Consider the following 9,150-nt stretch of genomic DNA (forward strand, 5'->3'; position numbering starts at 1 on the left):
CATCAGGTATGATTTGATATGATAACGTAAAGCATGCAACTTCACCCTGACTTTTTTCCTCCCCTTTGAGGAATATCTGTCTAGTTTGTTGGGTATTCCAGGTTATCAACGATGGTTGGAAAGGAGGAATAATGTGTGTAACAAGCGGACCGTTATACATAAATTATTCCAGGTTTCCAATTTACGTTGATGCCCCTAGAATATATACCTATCAGACTATACAGTGACTCATTATATTTACATTTCATAGTAAAATAAAATTGAGAATTTATATTTAAAAAATGAAATGTTTTCAAAGAATATGAAATTGCTTGATGCCTCATATCAATTTCAATAGTCCCCTCACATTGACGTCAAACACAGCACAGCAAAAGAGATTAACATGCATAGTTGGCCTTCTAAGCTCACGCTAAGGACTTACAATGTAAGCTTAAAAAATGTGCGATTTGTTTGTCAGACTTAATTCTCCATGTTCAAAATAATTTATGAATTCAGTTATTAAAATATACCATAGAAATTTGTCGAAGTTCATTAAGGACAAAAATGCCTGTTTTAAATTTAACATAGAGTGAATAAATCTTGCTCTTGAAGGAAGTGTAGTATACTTCGGAGTAATTTGCTTGACTGCGTTATCTACTATTTGCTTTCTCTTTCGTATCTTTTAAATCAAATATGAACATAAACAAAAGGGAGAAAATTGCAAGTATAATATTTATCTAACACTTAAAGTTTAAGACTTATTCTGTTATATTTGCATATATTTCAGCTTGTCTATAAATGTATGCCGTTATCAAAGCTTTCGTTGTCATAATACTGTTTGAAGCTAATATTGATTGTGTTATATGTATGTTGTGGATTTGAAAAAAATGGTTTATTTAGTTGATTACTTTGAGTATCAGTCAGTTGCTTAATTCGAAAATTATTTTGTACGGATTTTTTTAAACATACCGGGTTTCACTCTGAACTAACAATATCAACACTTCCTTTTTCTATCAATGCCGATAACCAACAGACGGTTGAGAAATTCAGAGCTAAAATTGTTTAAAATAATGGTTAAGTAATATAAAGGACAAAGTGAAAGTTAATTTGAATAATCAGTTATATTAAACACTTTAGAATACCTTTTGAAACCTGGAACGCTTTCGATGGCTTCATATTATATGAATTTTCGGAAATTATTTGGTGACAAAGTGCAGCTTGCTTTAATGCATGTGTGACTGTCGGCACTAACATTATTTAGTTGTGTATTCCCCCATATCTTTAAATAACAAACTCAACTTTTAAACAAACTGTATACATGTATAAGCATGCCGCTTATAAGGACAAGAGGGAGAGAGAGAATAAAAAAAACAAGTCGGAAGAGAAGCCAAGTGCCAGGTTTGATCCGGAGGAATCAATCTGCAACGGAAATAGGAAATAGGCACCGGATTGGGACCTAAAATTCCAGCCAATTAACAGGTACAAATAATATTATGTCATAGGACAGGGCACCCCTGAATTCAATTAAAATTGGGTCATTATTTAAACAAGACGTTCAGATGAAGAATCGTTGAAGGAAAATATGTTGATTTGTTGCTATAATGCTAAAACATTGATTCAAATATCTAAGACTTTTTCTATATTTGGTAATGATCTCCAAATGCTAAGCAGACCTAAGAATTCACTAAAAAATAATCAAAGTACTCAGAAGTACAGAGAGCCGGGCTCATTTACAGAGTAGAATGAATTTCTTACATGAATCACGTTTATATTCTGACGAAAAAATATTTTAAAACTATCAATATACAATGTAAATGATAATTAAGACACTGACAGTGAGTTTTTTTAATCCTAATACCACGGTCCGATTTTGTTAGAATCAGAATTAATATCTGGTGCCGCAGCTGAACAAACAGGCCAGTCTGGGTCCCTCTCCTGCTTTACCTCGTATGTTTAGAGAACTACGATAACACTGATTATCAAAAATCCTTACACTAATGAACTATGTTCTTTGACTTAGGACTGAAGTTTTCAAAGTCATTACTGGACTTTTACGAGAAGCACTGACTTTTACAGTTGACTGTTTACTTGGACATTTAAACATACACATCTACGGAGGTACAGAATTGATAATGGAAAAGAGATCCTTTCCAGTGGTCATGGTAAGGGTGTAAGGGGCACTTGTATGTGAAGGCCTGGATTTGAGTGTAGGATGGTTGTCGTTTTCTTAGAGGACAACTTATCTGTGTTTTGAAATAGTCCGTTATTTTCGTTGAATTAAATGTTGAGCTATATTATAATATCGTAAAAGAGCTTCCGTACACTGTCCTAATGTAAGAGTAATTCGTCAACTGTAAAAGTCAGCGCTTCTCGTAAAAGTCCACTCCTAATATTTATAAAGATAGAATTTTGTTTCATTTTTGTTGCTTTATTTAGCGTTTGTATTATCTCAAAACCGGTAGAGCGGCACGTAAGTTTAAAAGGGCAACTATGAGGTTGACTTCCTGCCTTGAACAGGATGACATAAGCCGGCAATTGCTCTTTGAGCAATAAGCCCGGCTAAAATTCAAAGTACTGAGACAGTAAGGGGTCAAAATTAACTTCCTGCTAGATTTTATTTTATGACATTAAGTTTTTTATTTAATTTGAAGTAGAAAATAAAAAAAAAATGTTTAGTCAAAAAACCTTTTATGAGTTGTCCAAATTTTACCAGGTACAAATTAATATATTTCAGGAAGTAAACAATGTGTCATATACATGTAATGCTACAGGAGAGTTGTTTATTTTTGTGATTTTCAATTAATATATTTTTAGTTTTTAGTTTTTTTTCAAAATGCTTCATGAATTTGAGTAAAATGTTAATATCACTTTGGGCTATGGAATTCTGCAAATTTAGTTCAGCAGTAGATATATACAGAATTGATGGGTCATGTACTTATGTATATGGTTTGTGTTAAAAATAGATTACTAATACAGGAATTCTAGGGGTAAACAAATAGCATACATTCAATTTCGAGGGGGTTTATGTGAGGAAACCATCCTCACTCATGAACATTTGTATGAAATTAAAGTGTGGTCTAAATCATGCATGTTTAGTTGACCTGTCTCTGTAGCAAATAAATTATTACAAGGATCCATTTACTGTATTAAATAATACAGGTCCGATAACCTTGGTTTTAGCTGAACATTTGCTTTTGGCTTCTAAGTCAATTTCCAAATCATAAACCATATGATATGTCAGTAAGTGCAGTTAGGGAATGTTGATATTAAAAGTGCATTTCAGTTACTACCAATATACCCGGGACTGAACTAAGGATTTAGATTTCAGGATTGATACTATTTTAACAAGTGTTTACCTGTTGGATGTTCCATTTAACGTGCAATTTTTTGAAAAATTTTCAACACTAAAAATATTATAAGAGGATTATAAGAAATAAATATGGTTTGAGTATTGTAGAGCAGTACTTTGTCGATTTTATCTTTGCGGGTAGGAGAGGATCATGCGAATAGTGACATTATTCCATAATGTATGCACTGATATTCAAGTTTCTTTCAGCACTGACTATGAAAAACATAAACAAATTACTTGTTTAGTATTCGTAGGGTTGGAAAAGTGACATAGTGTTTGAAGTTGTAAGGATAGCTAGGAACAAGATAAGAAAACTCAGGGGTCAGCTTTATATATCAATTGAAAAAAGCTGTATATAGGGGCAACAGCTCTCAGGGCATTTTGGGTATTAGTGGTGTAAACTTAAATTAGTCGATTGTTTTAAGGTGCTATAAAATTTATCATTTTGGGAAAGGGTTGAAGTTCTAATAAATAACCATTAATCAATTATTTACCCAATGCAGGAAATGGCTAAATTTTGAAAGTAAGACCAGAGACCATTGTTTTGTCATTTTGGAGGAATATCAATTCTCAGCAGATAAAGGTAGAGTCATTGTAGATACATGTATTGGCCTAGAGAGCCTGTATTATATTTCATTCTTCCAGGATATGGGCTGTATTTATCATATTGAGTTATCACTTTCAATTGTACTTGCATGCATTTTTTAATAAATATTACAGAGTTCCCCAAACCAGGCAAAATTATAGTTTTGATTTCTGGCTCTGCCCATCAATTATATAAACAGGGAAGGTCATCAATGGTAGAGTGTTAAACCAGGGGTGGAGCCTTGGGCTAAAACAAAGAGGGATATAGATTCTGATAGCAAGGGTACGGGGGTTAAAATTTATTAAACTAGTTCAGAAGATTAGGTACCTGGAGGATCGTCCAAGATAATTACCATACACTGTAGGGTCAATGATTTGAAACAAATTAAGCACACGATTATTGAAGAGAATTAAGTGGGGAATCTAGTTACTCTCTAGTATCTTCATCAACACTACTCTTACTAGTATTTTGTTTTTCTCCTACCCTGTATTTTATTAAGACACTCAAGTAATCTTATAACAATGGAGCAGGCAAGGAATATGCTAAACAGAAGGGAAACAAAACTGGTATTTCAAATGGGAAGGGGGGATTATCATGCGTTCCCAATTTTAAAAGTGAATCCGTACAATTGTATAACTCAGATAGAACATACTTCTAAGAGTTAGGAAATTAAAATTTCCTCATCAACATTCAGGGGGCCTTGCGGATGTTTTGTCAGATGGATTGAACGCGAAGAATATCCTTGTAAATAATAACAAATGCATATTCAGTCCATAGAATTAGGTATCCCTTTTGGCATAGACACGAAAGTCCTCTTGAAGGTTCCTCCTAACCCCCCCCCCCCCATGGGTGATGGGCAACCTGATTGTATGTCTGCAAATGCACACATTCATCAGGTGCTCATGTGGCTATATGGTCAACTTCAAGTTTTTTAAAGATATCCTCCCACCCAACCTCTATAACTACTTTCTTTGACTTGTTCATGGTTTCTGCCGTTTAAGTTTTGTACTTTCAGATATAAACATTCGCTGTCTACAGACACAAGAATCTCTAGAAGTACATCTTATCACAGTGGAGTTATTTAATTGTCAACACGAAATGCTGTGAAGCCGTATCATCACCTTTAAGTGGGTTGTGGAAACAGACACAGGAATCCTTGGACATGAATCTCTTCAAGACCAACCGCTTTAACCACTACGCTACGAATTATATATCTTCACAGTGTTTTAATTCTAAACACGAAGTGCGGTGAAGCCATATCGTCACCTCTAAGTTGATTGTGGAAAAAGACGGGAATTCTTAGATCTACATTTAGTCACAGTGTTATTGGTGTAGGCATATCGTCACCTTCAAGTTGTTTCTGCAATATGATGTTGACTGTTGTTACGTTGATGTTGACCAATGTTACGTTGATGTTGATTTGATATTTTCATATATAGATAAATTAAAGAAAAGAGATATATATTTCATTAAATGTTAATGTTTCGATAGCATGAATGTGAACCCCAACCCAGCATGCTACTTGTCGTTTCGGAAGACAAATACTATGTTGTTGTAGGGGGGTGAGCCCTGTTGTCTGGCGGCCCAAATGTTGATGTTGATTGTGAAATACATTTATCTGACCATTGTGGCCAAAATCTGCCATGCAATAACAAAAACTTTAAATGTGTTTTTAATTTTGAAAAGATTTATAAACAATGTTGCAAATAAAAGCATAGGGCTCATTTAAACCCATGAATATTATGGATGCCTGGGTAGGATATCCCATAAGGCATACAAGCTTTGATAACTATATATTAAACAATCTTCACATGTTTTTCCATTTAAATCTTTTACTTATAGATGGACAAAGAAGCCCAAATGCAGAAAATCCCAAGACAGGTATCTATCCTTTTTACCCACATCCCATTTTTTCTTTTCTATAGCCTTTATCTTGTGGACCAAGCATTAAAAGATTGTTATCATTTAATCAGTACTTGGATTATCTTAAGCAAGCAAGAACGGATCTAAATATTCACAAATATTAAAAAGATAATAATTATTTTAAGAAAGTTCAAAAAATTTATAGTCAGTGCACGACCTGTTTTTTCGATTCAAAGTACAATATGTTTACAACATAAGTGACTGAAATCTTGTTTTTACTCGTAGAAATTGTCTTTGAAACATATAGAAAAATTAAAACTTGAAAAATAAAGCAACTACTAACAGGACTCTTTTTGTGTTTACTAGATAGCATAGAAGAGGACATAATACATATGACTGATTTAGTACCAACTCCGTCTGAAAAAGGTATTGATGGATCTCCTTTTCGCTATCATTTTCTTATTGCCATGCGGGTTTTTACGGCCATTATATGCTTCCACATGGGTTTATAATTTTGGGGGTTTCTTTTTAATTTGAAATACATTTGTTCATAATTAATATATATTTTATCTTTAAATTGTATAATTATAACTTTATTTGCCTGTGTAAACATTAAGTCTTTTAAAGGGTCATTCTCGCGAACACATGTAGAGAAATAATTTTATCAACCGATTGAATGTAGACCGAGCAAGGTGTCTGGGACCTATGAACTTAATAGAGGATGTTACCTGACAGTCTTGATGTGCGTGTATTTAGATGTAGTGACACACATTTAATTAAAAAAAAAAACATTTACACATGAATGTCTTCTATGAATTTTTTGTGGCAATCCAGTTGACTTATGAACGCTGACCGATATTAATACACTCTTTTGGTATCAACAAAAGGGGAACACTTCTGTCTTTGAATTGCATTTATGAACATTTGTGTGATAGCGTGATACTTTTTTTATATATACATATAAATTTATATATACCTTTAAACCATCGTATTTACTGTTTGTTTTCTCTTTAAGTCAAGTATTATACTAAATTGGATAAACAAAAGGTAGAAAATTGAAACTTTAACACATAAAACATATGGTTAAGGATTTTTTCTGATTATGCTTTTCCATTAAAATCTTTTACTTATAGATAGACGAAGAGGCTCAAGTGAAGAGAATCCCAAAACAGGTATCTATTTATCCTTTTTATGTAAGGCACTTTTTTTCTATAGCTCTTATCTTGTAAGCATGAATCATAAATTAATAGATTGTTATTATTGTTTTCATTACCTAAGTAATATTAAGCAAGCAAAAACCGCTCTCAATACTCACAGAAATAAAAAGAATAAAATGAATTTAAAAAGATCAAAAAAATTTATGGTCAATGTCATGCATTGCACGGCCTGCCTATCTCGATTCAAATAACAATATGTTTAAGTGACTGCAATATCGTTTTTATGCGTTTTTTTTTTTTACATTAATTGAAATATGAAGATAAAACAAGGGCCGTTATCAGGGTACTAACACCATTTTTACGTTTAATAGATAGTGAGGAGGAGAGCAATATACATATCTCTGATGTAGTACCAATTCCGTCTGGAAAAGGTATTGAAGGATTTCTTTTTTGCTATCATTATTTCTTTCCACAAGGGTTGTTTCCGCTGTTACGTACTACCGGGTGGTTAAAGGGTTAAATTTTTCTTTTCTTCCAGAAATACAATATCCAAAAGTAAAATACAGTTTGTGTTTTAGATTGTTTTATTATATAATTATATTTTTTATTGTGCTTGTGTTTGAAAACGCAATTCTCGGGAATTTTCCACAATATTAATTCGATAGAATCATTGACTAACAATACGTAAACACTTGCTTTCATACAAGTGATAATATGGTAAACTTTTCACGATAATGTCTAAAATTTTGAAAGGACGAAGAATGAATATTTGACTTGAAATTTTAAAGTTACCTAAAATTAAAGGTTTTAGTAAGTTTAGTGGTAAAGCAGAATCATTGTTGCAATTCCATACATGTAAGGTATATATATTTTTTAAATTAAGGGATTCTAGTTTGTTTATAATTCATTATAAATATAACATTTTGCAATTTTTCAAATTAGTTATAACTTATGCAGATATTTACCATTGATGCAGAGATCTAATACTTAATACTAATAGAATGTAGGCCGAACAAGTTTTACGAGAAATATTCATTGACTTGCTGTGTATACTAATTGTGTATACTTCTTGTGTATAGGAATTAGCGCTCTGACGGTCTGTAAGACCGATAATGCTTTGGAATTCAACGCATGTTATATTACACATGTAAGTCTCTTCCTCTCTACCCACAAAAAATCTTGGCATTTAAGGAACTTTCTATGTAAGTTTCATATTGGGCGAGCCAAGAATTGACTATCACTTATACTTTTGAAATTTTTGAAAGTGATTGAAATAGTTATTTTAAGCCCATTTTAGATACCTAATATAAGCCACTAAAGAATACTTTCATGTATTGCTATTTGTTTTTATCGTCTGGCGCCTAGCGTTAACAAATGAACATTTTTTCAACTTCATTTTTAAAAACCACTGAGACAATTTCAACCAGTTTTGACATACATCCTCTGTTCATTAAGGAGTTGTAAATGTCATGGTCCATTTCTCGTTGGGAATGAAGGGTAAAGTTTAAACTGTCCTCAATGACTGGTCAGTGAATGGTTTTACTACAAGTCGACCCCATCAGGAGCCAGGATCAGGGAGACTCCCTGAGAATCCACGGTGAGGCCAGAGTACAATCAACGATACTGCAGCTGACATCCATAGGTGACCGATTAACCTTGAACACTGTTTCAAAAAAATACAAACAGATTTGTAGATCATCGGACAGGTTAATTTACCAATAATTCCCTTTACGATTGCTCTCCGTTTATTTCATTTTCGCAGATTTGCTTATTGTATTTACGTAGAATATTAACAATGCATTCAAATCGAATTGACAAAACATATATTACCCATAAGTAAACAACAATGTTCTAACGATGAAACTCTCCTAAATGGCGCACATAGAAATATATAATTAACATAAATACTATTGAAAATCGTTTGATCATGATATACCGTATAGCGGGTTTTCTTGGCCGGTGTAAAACTGCCTGCTCTAAGGTTTTCGAATAAATTTTGGCGTAATTTATTTTAACGGACACAGGAATTATGCTTTTTGCAGATAGACGTGTTAATTATTTTAGCGATTATAATTTTAGCGGACTATCACCAAAAAGCCAAAATAAGTCAAAATTAGCACACTGCTAAAATAACCCGCTATACGGTAACACATGCATGTGTGTATTGAAGAAGGTTTGATCCGCAGACATGATTTAACACGTGCATGTGTTTGTAA

The 9,150-nt window shown here is 32.9% G+C and overlaps 1 long non-coding RNA gene across 1 annotated transcript; it reads left to right on the forward strand.

The window, feature by feature from the left end:
- The first annotated feature begins 5,130 nt into the window (after positions 1 to 5,130).
- On the forward strand, positions 5,131 to 6,949 carry LOC134243450 (uncharacterized). The gene is made up of 3 exons (XR_009987033.1): positions 5,131 to 5,795; positions 6,144 to 6,203; positions 6,911 to 6,949. It is a non-coding gene; the product is annotated as an uncharacterized LOC134243450 (long non-coding RNA).
- The last annotated feature ends 2,201 nt before the right edge of the window (positions 6,950 to 9,150 follow it).

Source organism: Saccostrea cucullata, unplaced genomic scaffold (assembly GCF_032062105.1).
Source record: "Saccostrea cucullata isolate Sc308-1 unplaced genomic scaffold, CSIRO_AGI_Scuc_v1 ctg2614, whole genome shotgun sequence".
Lineage (NCBI taxonomy): Eukaryota > Metazoa > Mollusca > Bivalvia > Ostreida > Ostreidae > Saccostrea > Saccostrea cuccullata.